This window comes from Hyperolius riggenbachi, chromosome 1 (genome assembly GCF_040937935.1).
Source record: "Hyperolius riggenbachi isolate aHypRig1 chromosome 1, aHypRig1.pri, whole genome shotgun sequence".
In the NCBI taxonomy this organism is placed as follows: domain Eukaryota; kingdom Metazoa; phylum Chordata; class Amphibia; order Anura; family Hyperoliidae; genus Hyperolius; species Hyperolius riggenbachi.
Window position 1 is genome coordinate 236,672,507 of NC_090646.1, and position 25,634 is coordinate 236,698,140.

Genomic DNA, 25,634 nt, shown 5'->3' on the forward strand with positions numbered 1-25,634 from the left:
AAATTTTCTGAATTTTTCAGTATCTTTTCTAGGGCAGTCATGTATACAGCCTATAAGAGAAGACATGTTAAAGAAAACATTTAAGACTCACATTTTCATTAAGACCTTTCAGTTGAATACAATCAAATTTGTTTATCCACTTAGCCTCACATTGCAAGAGAAGTTTTTTCCTATCGCCCCCTCTGGACAGAACTGGTACATCCTCAATTACAAACCACCGCAATTGGGATGTGTTGTGACGAAATTCTAAAAAATGCCTTGACACAGATGTCTCGTAACTCTTTTTTCCTTTTGCAAAGTTTACAATGTTTCTTTTATGTTCTTGTATTCGGGTTTTCACCTCTCTCTCTGTCTTTCCGATATATACCATGCCGCAGGGACACTTGAAGCCATAAACCACGTATGGACGTAGACAAGTGTATCTGCCTTTAACCAGAATTTTTTCTCCTGTGAGGGGATGGGAAATGCTGTTGCCTTTAATAATGCCACTACAGCAGTTGCAACCTAAGCATGGTACAGTGCCTCTCTTTTGTTTGGGTACATTAACTTTGGGTTTAATGGCAACATCAGATTTACATACCCAGTTTTTTACTGTTTTCCCTCTGCGGTATGCAAACACTGGTTTAACAAAGAGTTTCCCAAAATCGGGATCCTGTCTGAGGATCGGCCAGAACTTCTGCACCACAGAGCATACCCGATCAGATAGATAACCGTAATTACACACGAAGGGTAACCGATTAGATGTTGTTGTTTTTTAGGAAGTAATAAATCACCCCTTTCCCTAGATTTCACCTCCTCACTGACCTTTCTGAGGGTTGTTTCATCATACCCTTTTTCCACCATTTTGTCGATTAGCAATTACGCCAATTTCTCGTAATCCTTGATTTTCGACGAAATTCTTTGAGCCCGTAAAAACTGGCCTTTAGGGATACCCTTTTTAACTGGGGCCGCATGGAAGCTATCCGTACATAGCAGATTGTTCCTTTCAGTAAGTTTCTGAAACAGACGTGTGCACAATTCACCATTTTCAATATAGACTGTCACATCAAGATAGTTGATGCTACTTGTTATAATTTAAGTAGGCCTCAGTTATTTGGACTGAGTTTGTCAAAAAGGCTTGGGGTGCAGACCTGCCCTTTAAGGGGATTTTCTCTTAGAGAGAAAATCTACAGTTCTGTCAGCAGAACTAGGACATACCAAGAAGCTGTTCTATGGACAAGGCCACAGGTCTCACTGACCTCAACATGTACACCACAAGAACAGTAAACATCGGCCATATTTACAAAATACCAAATTCTTGTATGTAAGTGAAAAGTGACATTAAATATTAATCGAGTAGGTGGGTATCATGACACCACGAGGGGTCTAAGCCAATAGTCCGGTCTGGGGGGATGGCTAAGATGAGGTCACATTTAACTCTTTCCTGGTCAGTATTAAAGGGCCGGGTGGGCGAACGGAGCTCACTCTGCTTCCTGCTTTCCTGCTATCTAGATGCTGACTGGAACCTCTAAGTATTTCCATTCTATATGTAATCTGATATGATGTATGCTGTACATAGGTAGTCTAGAAGATGCAACGTAGTTTAGAAAGAAGGTAACTGACTAACATTCAGGAGGAAGGTTAGTCAAGAGCTGTAACGCCAAGAACTTAAACAGAAGAAGTTGCTTTGCTAGGATATGATGAACTGTATCTGTATTTCTGCTTCCTGAATAAATAACTTGTACATTGAAGAAGCCTGAGAACGGTCTATTTCCAATAATGCTTGCTGTGTTGAGATTCAAGGTATCTCACAGTCTGTGAGGCGCAACTATAAGAAGTTGCTGGTGTCAAAGCAAAAAGGTGATTTATAACACTACTCACGGAACAATCTGCTGAAAACTTGATGGTCGGGTGGGCTAAATTTGCCTCTTCCACAATCTCCTGGAACAGCTCCTGGGATCCGTTCCACAAAATAAAAATGTCGTCCACAAACCGAAAAAACGTTACGACGTGTTTCCCGAATTTTCATGGTTGATAAACATTGCCCTTTCAAGATCAGTGAGAAAGAAATTTGCAAATGAGGGAGCTGCTGGAGAACCCATACTTGTGCCCTGGCATTGAATATAAAATTTGTCAAGGAAACAAATGTAATTAGAGCGCAATATCAGCTCCAAAGCATCCAGCAAGAAAAATATTTTCTCGTTGGAAATTGTGGTTTCCAATAGTTTTTCCTCAATCCGGCACATGCCCTCATCATGAGGGATCGACGTGATCGAAAAGACTTTGTACGTCCATGGTGCACAATAACAGATTCTCCGGAATTGGCCCAATTTCCTTTAATCTGCACAAAAAATCTTTTGTGTCAATCAGACAAGTTTTAACACTCCTAACTAGATCTTGCAAGTGAAAGTCAACATATTTTGCGAGTGGATACAACACAGACCCCATACTGGACACTATGGTGGTTTGTAATTGAGGATGTACCAGTCCTGTCCAGAGGGGGCGATAGGTAAAAACTTCTCTTGCAATGTGAGGCTAAGTGGATAAAATAAACAAATTTGATTGTATTCAACCAAAAGGTCTTAATGAAAACGTGAGTCTCAAATGTTTTCTTTAACATGTCTTCTCTTATAGGCTGTATACATGACTGACTTGGTATTGTAAACTATTTTGAGTTCTAGTTTTCGGGGTAACTATTTCCTCAGTGATCATCTGGTGTAGACACCGCATGGTGTAGTTCCCCAAATATGGACTAATGGACAATCGATGAAATAATTGTGATGAACTTGTTTGTATTTTGTTTACTATTTTGCACTATTATGGTTTGTCCACCATGTGACCAGATATATGGTCAGGTTGTTTCCTGAGGGTGGTGTATTTAGGTGTCACTGATGTAGGGTGGGGCACACCTGTGGAACTACTACATACACCTCAAGTCTGCCGGGGAGGGGGGTGAGCAGCAGCACATGGCTATCTAACTGCCGTTAATCAGGTAAGCCAAGGGCACAGTTAGCACTGCAGAGAGCACTCTGCTTATACCGGGGGACAATAGTAAGTAAATCTACCACACAGCTATCTACATTTGCCAGGGGGCACCATATACCTCAAGGAATTACTATGCTTCAGTGCTGGCCAAGTTGCTACATACTATCTGTGCCTTTGCTGGCTGAAATCTATGAGCAGAGTGCACTCTGTACATGGGAATAGGGGGAGGGGAGGTGGGCAGAGGGCCTTACTAACTACATTCTGCTCTGGCACTCGGTTTGGGATATTCGGTGGGTGGCACATGGCCATCAAATTCTGCCCAATATCTGTACACAACCATCAAAATCTGTTAAACTCCACACAAAATCTGCATGAGGCGGGAGCCAACAGTACTGTGCACATGGGGGGCTTACACCCCCGGCTTATACTCAAGTCAATAATTTTCCCATACTTTTTAGGTACAAGTTGGGGGGTCGGCTTATACTCGGGTCGGCTTATACTCGAGTATATGCGGTATATGTTTTTGTGGGGGGACCTTGCTTTTTTCTAAATATTAATTTATTTTACATGGATTGTAATTACAAAAAGCATTCTGGAGGAGAGGGATACAGTTTACATCTCTGTAACCACTTTGCATATAGAGGTTGGGTACAGCTTATGCATCAGAGCAGTTTTGACCAGAGCCGGTTCTGGACTTTTTGCTGCATGAGGCAACCTTGTAAGAGGATGAACACAACCAGACCCCACCCCCCCACCCCCCACCCCCGACTTGCAATGATCGCACAGTACCCGAAAATGTTCACCATCCATATAGGTAGTAGCCAGGTATAGTTGCCCCCAGTAAAGGTAGCCAGTATAGTTGCCCCAGTATATGTAGTTAGTATAGTTGCTCCAGTATAAGTAGTATAATTGACATAGTATAGGTAGCTAGCATAGTTGCCCCTAGTACAAGTAGCTAGCCTAGTTGCTTCCAGTATAGTTCCCCCAGTATAGGTGGTATAGTTGCCCCCAATATAGGTAGGTAACTAGTATAGTTTTCCCAGTATTGGTAGTATAGTTGCCCCAGTATAGATACTATAGTTGCCCTAGTGTAGGTAGCTAATATAGTTGCCCCAGTATAGGTAGTATAGCTGCCCCAGTATAGGTAGCTAGTATAGTTGCACCCAGTATAGGTAGTATAAATGCCCCTGTATAGATAGTATAGTTGCCCCAGTATAGGTAGTATAGTTGACCTTGTATAGATACTATAGGTGCCCCAGTATAGGTAGCTAATATAGTTGCCCCAGTACAGATAGTATAGTTGCCCCAGTATAGGTAGTACAGTTGCACCAGTATAGGTAGTATAGTTGCCCCAGTATAGGTAGCTAATATAGTTGCCCCAGTATAGGTAGTATAGTTGCTCTAGTATAGATAGTATAGTTGCCCCAGTATAGGTAGTATAGTTGCCCCAGTATAAGTAGTATAGTTGCCCCAGTATAGGTATCTAATATAGTTGCCCCAGTGTAGGTAGCTAATATAATTGCCCCAGTATAGGTAATATAGCGGCCCCCAAGTGCCTGCTAACCCCCCCCCCGATCGTATTACCTTCTCGGCGGCCACTTCCTCTGCAGTCCCCATGCCACTTCTCGTTGCTACACACAGACCTCAGATCAGCCAGACCTGCTGAGAAGCTGTGACAGGACCGCCTTCTATCTGCGCGCATACAGGAAGTAATTATTTCCTGTATACATGCTGATAGGAGGCAGGCCGCTGTCCTGCCCACCTCCTATCAGTGCATATACAGGAAGTAATTATTTTCTGTATACGTGCTGTTAGGAGGTGGCCCGCTGTCCTGTCACAGTGGCTGAGCGGGTCTGTCTGATCTGTCTGATCTGAGGTCTGTATGTAGTGGTGAGCATTGGCATGCAAGCGGGATGGGGACTGTAAAGAAATTGGCCGGCGAGAAGGTAATTCGATTGGCGGCCACAGGTAGGGTGGGAGGAAGGCAGCCGGTATGCTGCACCTGTGCCCACGCCACCTGCTGCGAATGCGTCACTTGGCATCATGGGAGGGACTGCTCTGGTTTTAACATTTTAGCTATGTGTCTGTTGATTTAGCAGTAACTTTATTACCATAAGAAATAGATACATGATTTTGGGCCATGCTTTTTTTAACTCTTAATTTATTTTACATGCACTTTAATTACAACTTAAAGAACTTCTACAGAGATCCTGTAGTGTGTTTACTTCCTGGTTTCCTGGGAGCACAGAAAGGGTTAACCTGTATTTACATATTAGCACAGAACCTGACACAGTCCGAAGAGTTCAGACAAAGCTGACAGGCTTGATTTACATTTGCTGTTTACTGCAGATAAGGGAAAATTAGACAGGCTGTTCTTTGTAAATGCACACAGGCAGTGGCGGACTGGCCCGGGGGGACAGGAGGCGATTTCCCCCCGGGCCGCTTCATGTACCTTGCATCAGGGCCGCCCAGGGCCGATACTTATGTTTATAGAAGCGGCTGGTTTCCTCCCCCAAACGTAGTGTTGGCCTCTGGTGAGTTGGTCCCGCAGCGGCTCTAAGCTGCGGGACCTCGCTTCTGCTACAGGTGCTGCTAGGCAACAGAGGTCCTGCCCCCTGCCAGCAGAAACAGTCAGCCAGTGAGGAGAGAGGGCTCTAGCACGTCATTTGAAATGGCCAGGCTGCCGGAGGATTCCAGGCTTGCCTGCCTTGGAGAAAGGAACGCTGCAGTTTCTCCCGTCAATCCCAGCCTCCTGATTGAAGCTGGAAGGGACACTGATCACAGCAGACACCAGGTACAGACAGACCATACAGTGTCTTTTGTAAGCCGACACCTCCTCTCCTCTTAATTTGTTTGTTTTGTTTTGCTTTGCACAGGCCAGCTCTGATGACACTAGCCCTGCATCTCCCTGTCTCCTGTATACCTGTAACCCTTTCACTGCTGTCTGCTGGTCTTAACTTTTTGCAGCACTGACACTTTGTATTTAAGTCATGCATTATTTATGTATTCTTCTGCTTTGGCTGCACACTGATAAATTGTACTACCTTACCAGCACTAAGCACTTTACTTAAAGGACTTTTGAGGTAAAATATATAATCTATTTTTTTTACTCCCATGCGGCTTCTTCCAGCCCCTAGCAGCTATCTCAGTCCCTCGCAGCAGCTCTAGTCCTTCTTGGTGTCCCCGCTAGCCGCCTGCAATGATGGCGACTTGCCTGCATGGTCGGTTCTTCTGCACTGCCTCCATGTCATCTGACGTTTACTGCACCTGCACAGTAGGTGTGCGCAAGCGCAATATGTGGAGGCGCAGGCACAGAAGAGCCGATCCTGCCAGTGGAAGGCCAGCGGGGACACTGAGGAGGACCGGGGCTGCGGCAAGGGACTGAGACGGCTGCTCAGGGCTGGAAGAAGCCCCAGGTGAGTAAAAAATAATTGTTGTTTTTTTACTATGCATCGGAAGTTCTTTTGTGTACTGATGTACTTATACTTACATGGGCCAGCCCCTTGACATAGTCCTTCGCTGTCCCCTCTGGGTGCTTTTTTAAGTCTTGTAATATTACACAACCTCTCCTCCTTCCTCCCCCCCCCCTTTTCCCCCACCGGGTAATCTGGCCACTCACAGCAAGTCATGCGCTTCTGCACAAGCTCTGCCACGCATGCACCCCATCTGCGCTCCTGTCCCTGGGGGAGTGCTCTGCGCCTGCACAGTATTACTCCCAGCTGTAGGGGGGAGGAAAGGGACAGTCGAGCTGCACCTGCGCAGAAGAGTGTGGCCAGACAGATTACTGTGGGGGACAATGGAGCAAGCGGAGAGGACAATGAGGGAGCCCATGCACCTCATGGGGCTGGAGGAAACCCCAGGTAAGTATAAATACACCATCTCAGGTTTCCTCTATGTAAACCTAATGTGGGCAGTGTAACTAGCTTCTTTATTAGGTATGTCTTGCTAGTACTGAATATGATCTTTTTTTTTTGCCATCAGAACTGCCTTAATTCTTTATGGCATTATTCAGGGATTTTTGGTCCATACTGACATAATAGTGTCATGCAGTTGGCCCCGCCCACATCATGCCATGCTCGCGCCTATTTTTGTCATTCATCCCCCCCCCCCCCCCCAGGGTTTCTGGGTTGTGTTTTCCCCCCAGGCCAAAAGGTCCCAGTCCTCCCCTGCACACAGGATACATTTCTCTGTGTTTTCCTTGTCTCAAGTTAAGAAGGCACATTTTCTAAGCTTTCACCAATGACAAATTTAAAATAAACAGAGCTATTGTGCATAAACACACACACAGCCACAGCATTTAACCATCAACAAAAGCCTCTGTGTAAAATGCATATTTATTGAGGAACATTTCACCCTTCATCCATTTCACCCATACCACTTTTCTGGTTTTTGTACACTTTGTACACCTTTTAACAAGAAACTCTTGCTGCAGACATGCTGCAAAGGTGTTTGATGTTTTCCTGCCCTTACAGTCAATTGGGCTTGCAGCGAATGTTCGGTTTGTGATTTTTACATGTTCAAATTCTCGAACACATAATCGTGCTGTTCAACCATCACTAGTGTCCACCCTGGAGTAGAAGCAGACCCCACAACAGATAACAGCACAGCCTTAAGTGGTACAGCACAACAGTACAACATAGATAAGTTACTTCTCTGACAAGGTGTGAAGTGACCTTCATTTAAAATTCACATCTATACTGCAACAATATAATGATGTTGCTGGTACAGGATGGTGATGATATTTGATTTTGAAATAAGGATATTAATAAAAGAATTGTAATGGTAAAAATGTAAGAGATTAAAGTGACCCTGTAGTGAGAAGGATATAGAAGCTGTTATATTTATTCTCTTTTAGCCACTTCATGACATGAGTTAAATGTACATTTTTCAAGTGGTTAAAGAAGGCCAAATGCCTGGCCATCCTGACGATCTTTTTGGCTTCAGTAGTGTCTGTCTGAATCACATACAGTTTATGAAACAGACATGTGACTGGTGTGATCAGACTACTCTGCGCTGCATACTTTTCCTGGGCCAGTGGCTTAACCACTTCAGCCTTCAGTCATGTTTCACCTTATACATCCAAATAATTTTCACCTCCCATTCATTCACCAATAACTTTATCACTACTTATCACAATGAATTGATCTATAGCTTGTTTTTTCCACCACCAATTAGGCTTTCTTTGGGTGGTACATTTTGCTAAGAATTATTTTTTCCAAAAAGCATTTTAATGAGAATTTTAAGAAAACAATTGAAAAAAATCATTATTTCTTAGTTTTTGTCCAGTAAAGCTTTAAAATAATACATGCTACCATAATTAAAATCCACATATTTTATTTGCCCATTTGTCCCGGTTATTACACCATTTAAATGATGTCCCTATCACAATGAATGGTGCCAATATTTTATTTGGAAATAAAGGAGCATTTTTTCAGTTTTGCACCATCACTATTTACAAGCTTATAATTTAAAAAAAAATAGTAATATACACTCTTGACATGCATATTAAAAAGTTCAAACCCTTAGGTAACTATTTATGTTTTGTTTTTAAATTGTAATTGTCATTTTTTTTCTTTTTAGTTAAAATTTTTATTTGGGTATTTTTTGTAGTGTGTGAGGTAAACAGTTAATTTGAAATCTAATTGTTTGTGATTGTATTTAAAAAAAATGTATGTAGATATAGTTTTACTATTTGGCCACAAGATGGCCTCAGTGAAATTTTTTCTCTTCTTGTAAGCGAGCGCTCTTGCTTCCAGGAAGTATAAGGAGGACATGAAACTTTTTTTTCTTTAGAAAGATTGTGGATCCTAATAGAAGCTGTTGATCTTTTCTAACAGGGACTTAGATCAATGAATGGGAACTGCCTTCCCATTCATTGATCTCCGTGCTAACGAGCAGTAGCACGGGAGAGTGCGGACACATGCACAATTGGCCAGCGCGGCTGCAATCTTTTGGATGTATCAGATACGTCCAAAAGGCTAAAGTAGTTAAAGTATTTGAAACTAAATTTTAAAATAGTACCCACACATAGATGATGCTAAACAAAAATATAACATTAAATGATAAAAAAAATTGTCAGCAAAAACACTTAAAATGAATTCAAGAGATAATGCCCAAAGGTGCAAAATTCAGCTGCTGTATCCACTTCTCTTTTTTTCAAGACGGAATTAACTATATACCTTCCTCTCTCATATTTCTCAACTTTTTTAGTCCCTATAAACGCGCTGCAACCAATTTTTTAAAGGGTTCCTTTAACTTGTTTGCAGCTTCATGAAATATGGATTGGTTTTCCAAATGAGTGAATAGGGAGCTTGACATATGTGATATTTTAGTAGTAAATACATATATGGGATCTGCAACTAGAAACATATTCACTCCAGAAATAGAAATGGAAGATGTGAAATAATGGATACTTTTAATAAACGGGTGCGATATATGAGAGCAGAATTAAAGGTTTGTGGCATAGAAAACATTCTTTAGATATACCAAGAACAAGAGATAGCACCCCTGGAATTCAAGAATAAGAAACTGAACACTTTAACAGTGTGGAGCCAAGCGTTCCTAAAATGTATAGCAAAAGTCTGGAAAAAATATGTATTGGGCAAGCTGGGCACAGAAATAAAGCAGCATGGGAAATATCTGCTGTTTTTAAAACAAAAAAACATTGACCAAAATAAATTGAATCTAGAGCAAAGAAACTATATTGGCTACTTGAGAAAGAGAAACAGGATTAAGATAGGAAAGGGATATGGAATCATACAGAGAGGACATCAAATATCAAGTTCAAACCAAAAGTGGTGGTAGGATGATTGAGATGTTGAAGCAGAAAGCATCATAGATGATGACTCAGAGAAAGGACGGCAGGATGTTTAAGCATAAAAATAATCATAAAAACAAAAATCAGAACAAAACTAAAGCAGGCCTAGGATATATAGGATTTAGGAAAAGGGAAGGTTTACAATGGAAGAGAAAATATAGAGCAAAGGATGGAATAAGGCGCACACATAACATACAGAGAAACTATGATGGATGGTAACTATACTAAGAATTGGAGGTGAAATATATAATGCTATAGAGGAACCAATGGCATTACCGTCAAAACTAATTAAATGTACTGATACCCATAAGGTATGAATTGAATCCCCTGGGTGATCATACAAAACAGTTAGTATCTCTTTTGTGGTACCAAGGAGGCCACAGTCAAATTTCTGGAACAAGGGAAGAAATGTGAGGGGAAAATAGAGCTGTTCTATTGATACCTTAAAAATTGTTATGGATGATTTGGAGCCTGTAAATTTGAATAAAAAGAGACACCATTTAAATTAAGAAGATACATGGAAAAGATCAAAGTTACTGTCATTGGGGGTAGAAGGTTGGTGTGATAGATTAGGGTGATTATATTATTTCAAATAGCATCATATACAAAGGATACTGGGATTTTATTCTCTTTATGTATTGAAAATTACTGGTAAAGTATATTGGCTGATGTTTAATACTTATATTTATGGATTGATCACAACAAAAAGTTTGGGCTGCAGAAACTATTTTTCATTTACTAAATACATTAATACTGTAAAAAAATATTTTTTATTGTCATGTTTTGAAGTTGAAGGCATTTTTTTTTTTACAAAACGCTATGTGGGTCAGCAATGGGCATGAAATTTGCACCAAGCCTGTCAAAGTTATATATGGAGTTAAAGGGACACTGTAAATGGGGTCGGGGGAAAATGAGTTGAAGTTACCCAGGGCTTCTAATGGTCCCCCACAGACATCCTGTGCCCGCGCAGCCACTCCCCAATGCTTCGGCCCTGCCTCTGGTTCACTTCTGGAATTTCAGACTTTAAAGTCTGAAAACTACTGCGCCCGCGTTGCCGTGTCCTCACTCCCGCTGAGTGTATAGGAGTGTATTGTGCAGGCCCAGTATGGTCTGTGCCTGCGCCGTGCGCTCCTGGTGACATCAGGGGAAGCGAGGACACGGCAATGCAGGCGCAGTGGTTTTCAGACTCTAAAGTCTGAAATTCCAGAAGTGAACCGGAGGCGGGGCCGGAGCATCGGTGAATGGCTGCAGCACGGGCACAGAACGCCTGCGGGGGTAACTTCAACTCATTTTCCCCCGACCCCCCTACAGTATCCCTTTAAGGAAGAGTATGTTTTAAACTGAAGTTTTGGGGTTGATTCATCAATTACTTTTGTTGTGGTTTTATATCTTGGGAGGAGGATTTGGAATGTTGTAAAACTTCCATGAATTAATCTATTGGGTATTAAACCTGCATGCTGTGTTTGCCTCAAATGGATCAATTTTCTTGAAATGCCAGTGTTGAAACATGATAATGGCCTGGCTACCAGGACTTATTTTAAACTGCCGGATTGATATTTTTACATACTATTTAGCAGTTGTCATTTGAAATCCAGGCTTAGAAATGTTTCAGAGAGTCAGTTTATGAAAGCAAAGGGACAGTGTACAAAAGAGGAAGAGCAACCAGATGAGCTAAAAGAGAAGCTTGTTGAAAAAGCTATAAAACAGATCAGGTAAAAACTGCTTAGAGGAAGTTAGAAAAGTACTGTAGAAAGAATGGGGGAGGGAGGGGGGTTTAAAGCAGAAAAATATTAACTTGCCAGTGCCATTTATACAAGATATATAAGATACAGTAGCATACAGGAGAGGAAAAAAAATCATAGAAAAAATGTATTTAAAGGAAACCAGAGACGAACAAAAAAAAAAGTTTTATACATACCTGGGCTTCCTCCAGCCCCATCTGCATGGGTCGCTCCCACGCTGCCGTCCTCTGCTGCCTGCAGCTCCAGTACCAGGTGCCGTAACTTCCTCCAGTTGTGGCCAGTCTGCGCAAGAGAGGTGCGCCCTCAACGTATCTCTCGAGGGGCTGCCAGAGAGATACAAAGAGAGTGCACTGCCTCTTGCGCAGATTGGCCACTTCTGGAGGAAGTTACAGATCCCGGTACCAGAGCTGCAGGCAGCGGAGGACGGCAGCATGGGAGTGATCCATGCGGATGGGGCTGGAGGAAGCCCCAGGTATGTATGAAAAAAAATGGTCTCTGGTACACATTAAAGTCCTGAAGTCCCAAGTAAAACCCTTTTTAACCTATTGGATTTAAGACCTAGGATCATACGCAGTGGCGTAGCAATGGGGATAGCCGCCATAGCGCTGCTACGGGGCCCCGCGGCAGCGCTACGTCACAGGGGGCCCGCAGCTGCCCGAGAGGACTTTTTTTTTTGTTGTTTATTTTTTTTTGTTTCGCTGGTTGGGGCCCCCCTCCCTCACCTCAGTGCCCCCCCCCTCCTCACCTGGCCCCCCCCCCTCCTTTTATCAGCGGCGGGAGGTGAGTCATATACAGAAGGCTCCGTCGGAGTAATCAGCCACTAGAGGTTCAGCTGCCTCCGGGCTACGGTGTCCCCACTGTATTGCTGTTCGCACCACTTCCTGGTTTATTGCGAGCAGCAATACAGTGGGGACAATGTAGCCCGGAGGCAGCTGAACCTCTAGTGGCTGATTACTCCGACGGAGCCTTCTGTATATGACGCACCTCCCGCCGCTGATAAAAGGAGGAAGGACCCCAGGTGAGGCAGCTACCTCCCCTCCCGCACGGCTACCTAACTGCCCACTACCTAACTGCCCACACTCCCACCCGGCTACCTAACTGCCCACTACCTAACTGCCCACCCGGCTACCTAACTGAGGGCTACCTAACTGCCCACCCACCCACCCAGCTACCTAACTGCCCACCCACCCGGCTACCTAACTGCCCACCCTCCCACCTGGCTACCTAACTGCCCACCCGGCTACCTAACTGCCCACCCAGCTACCTAGCTGCCCACCCGGCTACCTAACTGCCCACTACCTAACTATCCACCCTCCCACCAGGCTACCTAACTGCTCACCCTCCCACCTGGCTACCTAACTGCCCACCCACCCACCCGGCTACCTAACTGCCCACCCACCCAGCTACCTAACTGCCCACCCACCCAGCTACCTAACTGCCCACCCACCCGGCTACCTAACTGCCCACCTGGCTACCTAACTGCCCACCCTCCCACCTGGCTACCTAACTGCCCACCCGGCTACCTAACTGCCCACCCAGCTACCTAGCTGCCCACCCGGCTACCTAACTGCCCACTACCTAACTATCCACCCTCCCACCAGGCTACCTAACTGCTCACCCTCCCACCTGGCAACCTAACTGCCCACCCTGCCACCCGGCTACCTAACTGCCTACCCTGCCACCCAGCTACCTAACTGCCCACCCGGCTACCTAACTGCCCACCTGGCTACCTAACTGCCCACCCTCCCACCTGGATATCTAACTGCCCACCCGGCTACCTAACTGCCCACCCAGCTACCTAGCTGCCCACCTGGCTACCTATCTGCCTACCCTGCCACCCAGCTACCTAACTGCCCACCCAGATATCTAACTGCCTACCCTGCCACCCAGCTACCTATCTGCCTACCCTGCCACCCAGCTACCTAACTGCCCACCCGGCTACCTAACTGCCCACCCTGCCACCTGGCTACCTAACTTCCCACCGGCTACCTAACTGCCCACCTTTCTACCTAACTTCCCACCCGGCTACCTAACTGCCCACCTTTCTACCTAACTTCCCACCCGGCTACCTAACTGCCCACCCGTCTACCTATCTGCCTTCCCTCCCACTCGTCTACCTATCACCCTACCCTCCCACCCAGCTACCTAACTGCCTACCCAGTGCAATGCCTGCACCGCAAATAGTGTGCCAGCCTGCCCAACCACCCTCCCTCCAGGTAATTAATGTTAGCCCACGATAGACCTAACTACATATACTGCATTTTGTGTGGAAATCTGGCGACAATCTGATTGCATTTTGTGGGGAAATCTGGCGACAATCTGATTGCAATTTGTGGGGAAATCTGCCAACAATCTGGTTGCATTTTGTGGGGAAATCTGCCGCCAATCTGGTTGCATATTGTGTGGAAATCTGCCGAAAATCTGGTTGCATATTGTGTGGAAATCTGCCAACAATCTGGTTGCATATTGTGTGGAAATCTGCCGACAATCTGCTTGCATATTGTGTGGAAATCTGCCGACAATCTGGTTGCATATTGTGTGGAAATCTGCCAACAATCTGGTTGCATTTTGTGGGGAAATCTGCCAAAAATCTGGTTGCATTTTGTGGGGAAATCTGGCGACAATCTGGTTGCATTTTGTAGGGAAATCTGCCGACAATCTGGTTGCATATTGTAGGGAAATCTGCCGACACTCTGGTTGCATATTGTAGGGAAATCTGCCGACACTCTGGTTGCATATTGTAGGGAAATCTGCCGACAATCTGGTTGCATATTGTAGGGAAATCTGCCGACAATCTGGTTGCATATTGTAGGGAAATCTGCCGACAATCTGGTTGCATTTTTTGGGGAAATCAGATTGCCCTACAAAATGTTTGGGTGGGAGGTCCGAGGTCCGTGGGGTTGGAAGGTCGAGGGGGGGGGGCCATAATTTTTTTTTGCTATGGGGCCCAGTCATTTCTAGCTACGCCCCTGATCATACGCCAAAAAAAGTTTAAACCTTTTTTTTATGGCGTATGATAACATCACTATGGGATAATAGTTTATATAATGTCAGATTTAAAATGTTGTTTTGTTAGAATGTAGTTGTCAGACAAGCATGGGCGTCCACAGAAAATTTTCTAGGGGGGGCAAAAAGGTGGGGAAGAAGTGGTGCGGTGTGCATAGCGCGGCGTGCCAAAGATTTTGGGGAGGTAGCGCGAGCCAAAAAATATAGGGGTTACGTTGTGCGCCATGCCGAAAAATGGGTGTGGGCATGGACCAAAAATGGGTGTGGGCATGGACCAGAAAGTGGGTGTGGCCACGGGTGAAGACAAATTTACATGAATTTAGCAATGTGGGACAAAGTAGGTTTAATGCTATTGTCTCATGATGATGATTCAGCTTTTCCCATAGTCTCGCAGTTAGCAATCATGTGACCCCCAACAAGACAAATTCAGCAATCATGAGGCCCCGAACAAATCATGAGGCCCTGAACAAATCATGAGGCCCCGAACAAGACACATTCAGCAATTATGATGCCCCCAACAAATCATGAGGCCCCCAACAAGACAAATTCAGCAATCATGATGCCCCCAACTAGACAAATTCAGCAATCATGAGGCCCCCAACAAATCAGGAGGCCCCCACCAACACAAATTCAGCAGTCATGAGGCACATAAATAGACAGCATCTCACATAAATAGGCAGAATGCCCCCTTAAAGGGGCAGTATGGTGAATTGACTTATTATACAATCATTCAATATAACATTTTACTAAGTGGAACAATGTATTGAGCTTGTATTGTTGTAGAATAAAAGTCAATTACAATAGTGCATTAGCCACAATCAGTGAAGGAGTCACGTCGGGAGAGAAACCTTACTGACGCACAGTTAGCATATACCATTATGGAGTAGGAGGCAGCCCTGTCAGCTGTTTGTAGTTTTGTTTTTCTTCCCCCCTTTGATGATCCCAGAGAGGATTCCTCCTATTTGTAACGGCACACTCGTGCAGTTTTACAGCTCATCAGAGCAGCCTCAGGACAGTGATTTACGTCTCTTACCACCTTCCTCCGAAAGTAAAGAATTCACAAAGAAAAAAAACTGTGTGCCTCCGTTTTAAAAGGAATGTAGAGAATGTAGGACAGGTCACAGCTATAGCACTTGTGCCTGCTAAAACTAGCCACTGGGAATCCGCGCAATAGCAGAGAGCTGGTCTCCACAGCAACAGACAACAGTTGTCCGTGGTTTTGCCAGCTTCTCTGTAGGGGGATTCAGCAGGCAGCGTTTTTTTTCATCAGAGCCGTAAATCACTGCCCTGGGACATACAGCGGCTCTGATGAGCTGTAAAATTGCACGAGTGTGCCGTTACAAGTAGGAGCAATCCTCTCCGTGATGATCAAAGGGGGGAAGAATAACAAAACTACAAACAGCTGACAGGGCTGCCTCCTACTCCACAATGGTATATGCTAACTGTGCGTCAGTAAGGTTTCTCTCCCGTGACTCCTTCACTGATTGTGGCTAATGCACTATTGTAATTAACTTTTATTCTACAACAATGCAAGCTCAATACATTGCTCCACTTAGTAAAAGGTTATATTGAATGATTGTATAATAAGTCAATTCGCCATACTGCCCCTTTAATATGGTAGACACCTCTCACCTGGCTTCTCAATTCTCCTCTACTGGCTGCTGTGCCTGGCAATACTGGTTTTGGCTGGATTAAGGATGATGTGTGGGCTGAAAGGCCTTGCGGTGATGCTGTGGCCGGGCTGGCTGGCGGTGATGCTGTGGCTGGGTTGGCTGGCGGTGATGCTGTGACCTGGCTGATGGTGATGCTGGGCTGTGCTTGGCTAGTTGAAGTAAATGCTGGCCTGACTGGTGGTGATGCTGTGGCCTTTTTGACAGTGATTCTGGGCTGGTTGGCTGGTGGAGATGCAGGACTGGCTGGCCTGGATAGTTTAGGTAGTGACGGTGTCCCCCTAGTTTAGGTAGTGCCAGGAGCCCCCCAGTTTAGGTAGTGCCAGAAGCCCCCCAGTTTAGGTAGTGACAGGAGTCCCCCAGGTTAGGAAGTGCCAGGGACTCCCCAGGTTAGGAAGTGACAGGCGTCCCCAGGTTAGGAAGTGACAGGGACCCCCCAGGTTAGTGACAGACATCCCCCAGGTTAGGAAGTGACAGGCGTCCCCCAGGTTAGTAATAGGCGTACCCCAGGTTAGAAAGTGACAGGGACCCCCCAGGTTAGTGATAGGCGTCCCCCAGGTTAGAAAGTGACAGGCGTCCCCAGGTTAGTGATAGGCGTCTCCCATGTTAGGAAGTGACAGGGACCCCCCATTTAGGTAGTGAGTGCCAGGGACCCCCATTTAGGTAGTGAGTGACAGGGACCCCCATTTAGGTAGTGAGTGACAGGGACCCCCATTTACGTAGTGAGTAACAGGGACCCCAGTTAGGTAGTGACTGACAGGGACCCCCATTTAGGTAGTGAGTGAAAGGGACCCCTGTTTAGGTAGTGAGTGACAGGGACCCCCATTTAGGTAGTGAGTGTCAGGGGCCCCCATTTAGGTAGTGAGTGACAGGGACCCCCATTTAGTTAGTGAGTGACAGGGACCCCAAGTTAGGTAGTGACAGACACCCCCATTTAAGTAGTGAGTGACAGGGACTCCCGTTTAGGTAGTGAGTGACAGGGACCCCCGTTTAGGTAGTGAGTGACAGGGACCACCATTTAGGTAGTGAGTGACAGGGACCCCCAATGGTAGTGAGTGACAGGGACCCCCGTTTAGGTAGTGAGTGACAGGGACCCCAAGTTAGGTAGTGACAGGGACCCCCATTTAAGTAGTGAGTGACTGGGACTCCCGTTTAGGTAGTGAGTGACAGGGACCCCCGTTTAAGTAGTGAGTGACAGGGACCCCCGTTTAGGTGGTGAGTGACAGGGACCACCATTTAGGTAGTGAGTGACAGGGACCCCCAATGGTAGTGAGTGACAGGAGCCCCCCTCTAGCCGCCGCACCCACCTTGCAGCCAGCAGCGTGTCAGACCTCGATCAGCGGGCGACCTGACCAATAAGACCGGGCGCACGGACGCACCACGCTCTATATGCGAAAGTGATGTCATTTCCGCATATCAGTGCGGTGTGCTAGGTCCTAGCACCCGCACTATTGGTCGCCGCCTGATCGAGGTCTGACGCGGCTAGAGGAGGGGGGGAGTGGCAGCTAGAGGGGGAACAGTGGCCAGGGGGGGCAGCAGGCGGCCAGGGGGAGGCAGGTGCACGTTTTTGCCATATGTGCAGATGCCCATGCAGACAAGCCTATAATTTGCTATATGTAGCATTGGAAGTTTACTGCCCCATCCCCTGCATCTCCTTCCCTATTGTATCCACCTCACAACCCTGTAGATTGCAAGCTAGCAAGAGCAGGGTCCTTTCTTCTAATGTTTCTTATTTTGCTGTAATTTATCATATGAACGTATACCAATTTTAGTGATGTCTCAATCCACACATTAACTGTGTATGTATTTGTACTTGTATTACCGGATGTCATGAGTGTACAGTGTCTTTACTTCCCATGTATATACTGTATGTTCCCCAATATTTGTTTTGTACTATGTACAGCGCTATGGAAGATGTTGGCGCTATATAAATAAAAATAATAATAATAAAAAATAATAATAATAGTTGTGGTATACAATACACAGACAGGGACCACACGGTAAGTCAAAGTATTGGAGCACATGAGAAACACTGAAAAATGGAACAGGTCACTTTAGTAAATATCATAATTTGCAATGGTCAATGAGAAGAAGTGAATCCCAGCTTGCATGCACATTTTAAGCCACCTGTACACAGGTTGGAACTGATCCAGTCAAAATCAACAGGAAGTGCATTTGACTGGAGAAATTGTAAGATGCATACAATTTGCATGAATTTTGCATGAAAAACAAAAAAGTATTTGTATCTAATTGAACAGCTTTAGGCTTAAGACATCTAGCAATTTTGCGGGTTGATGGGCCATGCATCTCGATCATTTTATAAGATGAAAATCGATGATTCAAACGATTTCAGGCTGAAATTGCTCAAATGCTTTGATCAGACATGCTGGAAAATCTTGGTCAAAAGTGCTTGATCGGGTACGTGGCAGTAGCAGCTTTTGACAGCGCAATGACCGTTGTGTGCCAAAAAGCCTCAGCCGTTGTCTCCCCAAGTGTAAAATTCCCCCCCAAATTCACATGCTGTGTAAATTTTTACCTGTCCTACTGGTAAGACTGCCAGCATCCTCTGCCATCACCCCGTTCCCGCATGGCACCAGGCGCGTGTGTGTGACATCACACATGTGCCACGTGGTACACACACCATGTGGTACAGGCACTTGCGGTGATGGGTTGAGCATGGGGACGCATTATGTCATTGGAACATGGACTGGGAGGGGGGCATTTTACACTTCAGAGCAGCCAGGGAGGCAGTGGAATTAGCATTGCAAGGCCGAATAGTGATAGAATTCTTGCTGAAATATGAGCAGGCAACAAATGTTTCTGTTATGCGTTTCGATCAGAGAGAGATGTGTCTCATGGGGGACCTGCCCTTTCATCGCCTGAAGTATGGCCACCTTTAGGGAGGCTACTGATGATACAATCTTGATTATACAATCTTACCAAATCTATGTAGCAGAATGGTAAATTGAGTGATTACACTATGAACAGATACTTTAGATAGTTCCTTATATTACATACAGTTGGTAAGATTGTATAATCAAGATTGCAACATTGATGAGCACGAACAGCAATGTTGCATCCAAGATTATATTTATAGTGCATGTAAAGGTGGAACAACACTTGAGGGTGAATGTAGTAAATGAACTCCTGTCTAACGAAAGGGAGAGTGGCTACTGTACATCATCCCCAAAGGCTACTGTAACGATTGTGGAACTTTCTCCGTGATCAGCGCACAACGCGTGCGCTGATACGGCGGAAATCCTCCACAAGCGTATATTTGCAGGCACCCAGCAAAAGGTGCTACGCACCTGTAGAGGGAAATTCCTGTCGCCAGATGGCGCTGGGGAGTGCAGAGGAACCAATCCTCTGTACCTCCACAAATGCCAGACAGGAATTGTACGAAGCACAGAACGCAATCGCAAAAGAGGTGATTGCAAATGAGAACGAGCAAAGGGACAGGTTGTATGTGTGTGCGCCAACCTAGTCGCCACCCCGCGACAGTGCACACACAACAGCAGATATGAAATAGGAACGCGATCGCGAGAGGTGCGATCGCCAGACGTGACACAAGGCAGATCAGAACAGAATACGAAGTTAGCAAAGGCACAGCAAATAATACAATGAGAATAACAAGGAAAATAACAAACGCTAACTGAATGCGAACACCGCACTCATTCGCAACAGTGCACACGTTCGTGCGCGGTCTCCACGTGATAAGCACAATAGAGACAAGCACGCCTAACTAACCAAGACAAGACAAACATGTAACAGAGGGCGCGAGCGCTTGCTTAACGGTTACCTCACCGAGCCTCCAGCAAGCGTTCATAGCAGACAAGACAGACACACGAAAACAGGGACAAGCGAGAGATAGGATCCACAGCGCTAGCGAAAGTGGCCAGCGCGATCCAGGAAGACAGAACAGAAGGATCCACAGCACTAGCGCTAGGCGAGTGCGATCCAGGTAGACAGAGTAGCAGAACAGAAGGATCCACAGCACTAGCGAAAAGTGGCTAGCGCGATCCCAGGAGACAGAAGGATCCAGAGCGCTAGCGAAAAGTGGCTAGCGCGATCCCAGGAGACAGAACAGAAGTATCCACAGCGCTAGCAAAAAAGTGGCTAGCGCGATCCCAGGAGACAGAACAGAAGGATCCACAGTGCTAGCGAAAAGTGGCTAGCGCGATCCAAGGAGACAGAACAGAAGAGATAGCTGGTAGCAACCGCTGCACCAGCTATACTCCAAGAACAGAGATCAGAACCATTTCCTGTCGACCACCGCTGGGACAGGACAACAGCAACAGAACAAACAAACAGGTAAACAATCCTAACTGCATTAGGGAATCTGCCTAGCACAGTTTCCAGGAATTACTCTAAGCTGATCTTCAAACCAAGAGCATGGCTGACACTCTCCAGAGTGTTTCACAGGAAGACTCCTTATGATCAGCCCAGCATTGTGGGAAAGACATAGTACTTATAGTACACGCCTCCAATGAATGTGGCCAGGCAATTTGCATGACAATGTATGCAAATCCCTCTGCAAGCACAAGCTGCAAAACTGACAGAAGCTCTTTTTTCCAGAGTCCTGCAGCATGCAAACCTACACAATGGTCAAAAAGCTGCCTGCCTGCACAGGCAGCTGAGCAAATCATCACAGTACCCCCCTCCAGGGTCGAATTCCAGACGACCCTCAAAAGTGCTATTAGCAACAGACTCAAACTGAAGACTCATGAAGGTCGGGACAGCCCGACAAGGTCCAATTCCAGAGTCAGTCCACCCGAAACCGACCTCATCGGAAGCAGAAGCCACCGAAACATGCCCATCAATACTACAAGTCTCAGTGTAACACCCATCAGGACTGTAAATGCCAGAGAAGAAGCCATCGACACCCTCCAGACAATACCCACCACTTTCCAAGGAGCGTCCGAAAATACCAAATCTGCCACAAAACCTGTTCGAAGTGTCTCTTTCAAAACAAAAGCCGCTGTTGATCGTATTCAGGGTACCAAGCAAAACTTCTCTCGGAATCTCCCAGAACGCCTTGAAGCTCCGCAGAGATTCCAAGAAGCCAGAACGCTCACCAGGCTCACATGGAGAGCTACCAAGCACCCCCATGGAACCTATGACAGTTCCAGATTCAGAATTAACAGGACACCCATCAAGATCAGGACTTTCAGGGACCACTTCTGGGCATGCAAGCAGGCAGGCTAAATCAGAACATGTCTCCACCGAGGAAGCATCTGAGTATGCTGGTAACCGAGGCACACTTGGGCTTTCTGGGTCACAGAGCACACTGGGGTACACCAGCACAGGAAAAACCTCAGGACACGTCGGGGAACTGCCAACCTCAGAGTCCGGCACGACCAGACCAAAACCAGGACCGGGCAGAAAATCATCACGAGTAGAGGTCACAGGTACTGGTATTTCAAAAGAAGACTCGGTCTCAGGGCTTAGTAATCTCAATGACTGTAATGGTATCTGACAGAAATTCATCATTGACTACACATGACTGAAGCTCCACCAGAGCTGAAAAGGTAGCCAGCAAGGCAGCAATGCCTACGGAAGAGGGCAACACCTCAGAAGGACTTGGGGGGCAGGAGACATCTCCTACAAGTTCTGCACCCTTTGGGAGGAACTCGGAGACCTCCAGAACATCAAACAAGACCTCAGGAACATCATTTTCCAGGTTTTCTAAGAAGGATTCTGAACTATCCATGTTACAGGGCAAAACTGGAACTTTATTTTGTGAACAGGGCAGATGTCCCAGGAATGGTTCCACCATAACCTGAGACTGAACTTCATCATAATTAGCGGGATGTACAGGAATATTTACTGGAACACACACTGACTCCCTAACTTCATTCTCACTGTACCCAGAATTCTGTGTGGCACTCAAACTAGCTTGTAACTCCAAAACTGCAGAAAAATAGGTGAGTATAGTGGCAATACCTAGACGAGCCTCTAGGGACACTGCAGGGGATTTTAAGCAAGGCCACATTGACTCATCCAGAGTACAGGGTGCAGAATCAGCACTTCCCTCAGAGCAAGAAAGGGGCTCACAAACGTCAGTGTGAAAGGAAAACATGTTTTCATTCATGGTAAAGGGCAGGTTCAGAGAAAGAGTCTCTGAACAAGGCAAAGAAGGTTCAGCATCAGATTCGCAAAACCGAAGCGCTGTCTCACTCTTAGATTCGGCTAACAATGTCGAATCCGAGGAACCAGAACGCAAAACCTGCGAATCAAAAATCACTTTAGGTTGTGAAACTGACGCTTCCATAGCGCAAACCTCCGCGATCTGCGGAGCAGACTGCAAGGCATCTAGGACCGAAACACTGGAGCAACTGTCACCAGGCAATGGGCCCTTACAGGTGTGAACAGGGTGAGACAGAGACTCATCTGTAGAAGAAATAGCGACATCAACAGGATAAACTTTATTAGGCATATTAATTTTACTTTTGACGCTGCATAGTCGAGAAATTTTCCCCAATAGCAGGGTCACAGACGGAAGATCTCAAAGATCTGTTTCTAAATGACAAAGGATCCCACACATCCTTGAGGAAACCAGCAGACTCATGCCGATCACAATCTGCAGGAACATCCGAGAAACAGGCATCAGATCGCACAGATTCAAACTGCACACTGTCAGGAGAGAATCCTTCAGGATTCGCACAGGAATCAACCACAGCGGCACACTCATTCATTTCAGATTGCACACAGTCAAGACTCACATGCTTTACCCCAGAAAGGCAGGAACAATCATCCGACAACAATGTCTCTTTATTGGAATCAATTGGTTGGTGTGTGTGCAACTCACCTAAAATTGTCTGCCACACATAAATCACCAGATCCACATCATCCTTGTCACATTCATCGGAATCAATCAGAAGGTACATTGAATCGAGACAAGCATTCAAGACATTTTCGCTTTTTGCGATGTAAAAATCGCAAAAGGCTTTCCAATCAAAATCGAATTCTTCCAGCAAAGCCCCAACATCCCAGGAAGCAAATGGGGGTTCAAACAGGCCAGTATCCAGATAATCTCCATAGGGGTGGAGTTCAGGAACAAGAACAGATTTTTTAACTGCTTTAACCACTTGCCGACTGCACGCTTATACCGTGCGTCGGCAAAGTGGCAGCTGCAGGACCAGCGACGCAGTACTGCGTCGCCAGCTGCAGGCTGATTGATCAGGAAGCAGCCGCTCGCGCAAGCGGCTGCTTCCTGTCAATTCACGGCGGGGGGCTCCGTGAATAGCCTGCGGGCCGCCGATGGCGGCTAGCAGGCTAAATGTAAACACAAGCGGAAATAATCCGCTTTGTTTACATTGTACGGCGCTGCTGCGCAGCAGCGCCGTAAGGCAGATCGGCGATCCCCGGCCAATCAGCGGCCGGGGATCGCCGCCATGTGACAGGGGACGTCCTGTCACTGGCTGCACAGGACGGATAGCGTCCTGTGCAGTCCGGATCACCGGGGGGGAAAGGTAGGAGAGGGAGGGGGAGAATGTCGCCGGGGAGGGGGGCTTTGAGGTGCCCCCCCCCCCCCGCAACATGCCTGCACGCAGGAGCGATCAGACCCCCCCTGCACATCATCCCCATAGGGGGCAAAAAAGGGGGGGCGATCTGATCGCTCTGCGTGCACCCTGATCTGTGCTGGGGGCTGCAGAGCCCACCCAGCACAGATCACAACAAACAGCGCTGGTCCTTAAGGGGGGGTAAAGGGTGGGTCCTCAAGTGGTTAATATAGTGTGCGATCCTACCTATAGCAGGATCCACATAAGCTTTGGATTGGGGCAAAAAAGCCGGAGACGGAACAACATCATTATAAACATCAATAGGGAGTGTTTTATTCCGATGCTTGCGTTTTTTAGTTTTTCTCTTTTTAGCCACTTTGCATGTCTGCTGTTTAAAACCTGAAGTGGCAACAGACACATTGAACTGATTGTCATACTGAAAAGTTTTGCATGGAAGGGAAAGATCAGCTGATCTATCAGCAGCTACACACTCAATCAGAGCAGGTGGTAAGCCAGGCAGTTTAAACCAGTGAGAGAATATCACTGCAAGAAACTGATACAGATTATTATTCCAAGAATTGGTTTTTAGCACATCATATGCCCAGGTGAACAAATCGTCTTTTAAGAGCACATAGGCAAACAGAAGAGCCGACGTAGACGGATCAGAAATCTGAAAGGTGGGATTCAGACAAAACCTCACACATTCAGAAAGAAATTCCGCTTTGGTCTCTGAGTTTAGCCTTTTAAAGCTCTTAAAGACACAGGACCCAAACTCGACAAAATCGTACAAATCAGAAATTCCGTCTACACTGGGGTTTTGGGTTGGGCTGGTCATACTGTAACGATTGTGGAACTTTCTCCGTGATCAGCGCACAACGCGTGCGCTGATACAGCAGAAATCCTCCACAAGCGTATATTTGCAGGCACCCAGCAAAAGGTGCTACGCACCTGTAGAGGGAAATTCCTGTCGGCAGATGGCGCTGGGGAGTGCAGAGGAACCAATCCTCTGTACCTCAACAAATGCCAGACAGGAATTGTACGAAGCGCAGAACGCAATCGCAAGAGAGGCGATTGCGAATGAGAACGAGCAAAGGGACAGGTTGTATGTGTGTGCGCCAACCTAGTCGCCACCCCGCGACAGTGCACACACAACAGCAGATATGAAATAGGAACGCGATCGCGAGAGGTGCAATCGCCAGAGGTGACACAAGGCAGATCAGAACAGAATACGAGGTTAGCAAAGGCACAGCAAATAATACAATGAGAATAACAAGGAAAATAACAAACGCTAACTGAACGCGAACACCGCACTCATTCGCAACAGTGCATGCGTTCGTGCGCGGTCTCCACGTGATAAGCACAATAGAGACAAGCACGCCTAACTAACTAAGACAAGACAAACATGTAACAGAGGACGCGAGCGCTTGCTTAACGGTTACCTCACCGAGCCTCCAGCAAGCGTTCGTAGCAGACAAGACAGACACACGAAAACAGGGACAAGCGAGAGATAGGATCCACAGCACTAGCGAAAGTGGCCAGCGCGATCCAGGAAGACAGAACAGAAGGATCCACAGCACTAGCGCTAGGCGAGTGCGATCCAGGTAGACAGAGTAGCAGAACAGAAGGATCCACAGCACTAACGAAAAGTGGCTAGCGCGATCCCAGGAGACAGAACAGAAGGATCCACAGCGCTAGCGAAAAGTGGCTAGCGCGATCCCAGGAGACAGAACAGAAGGATCCACAGCGCTAGCGAAAAAGTGGCTAGCGCGATCCCAGGAGACAGAACAGAAGGATCCACAGCGCTAGCTAAAAGTGGCTAGCGCGATCCAAGGAGACAGAACAGAAGAGATAGCTGGTAGCAACCGCTGCACCAGCTATACTCCAAGAACAGAGATCAGAACCATTTCCTGAAAGGTGGGACAGGACAACAGCA

General features: G+C 46.2%; 1 long non-coding RNA gene across 1 annotated transcript in view; it reads left to right on the forward strand.

The window, feature by feature from the left end:
• Positions 1-5,614: 5,614 nt before the first annotated feature.
• LOC137503912 (uncharacterized) overlaps positions 5,615-25,634 on the forward strand; it is a 122,747-nt gene continuing 102,727 nt past the window's right edge. The window contains exon 1 of the long non-coding RNA XR_011019373.1: positions 5,615-5,758. This is a non-coding gene — a long non-coding RNA (uncharacterized lncRNA). The remainder of the gene's footprint in view (positions 5,759-25,634) is intronic.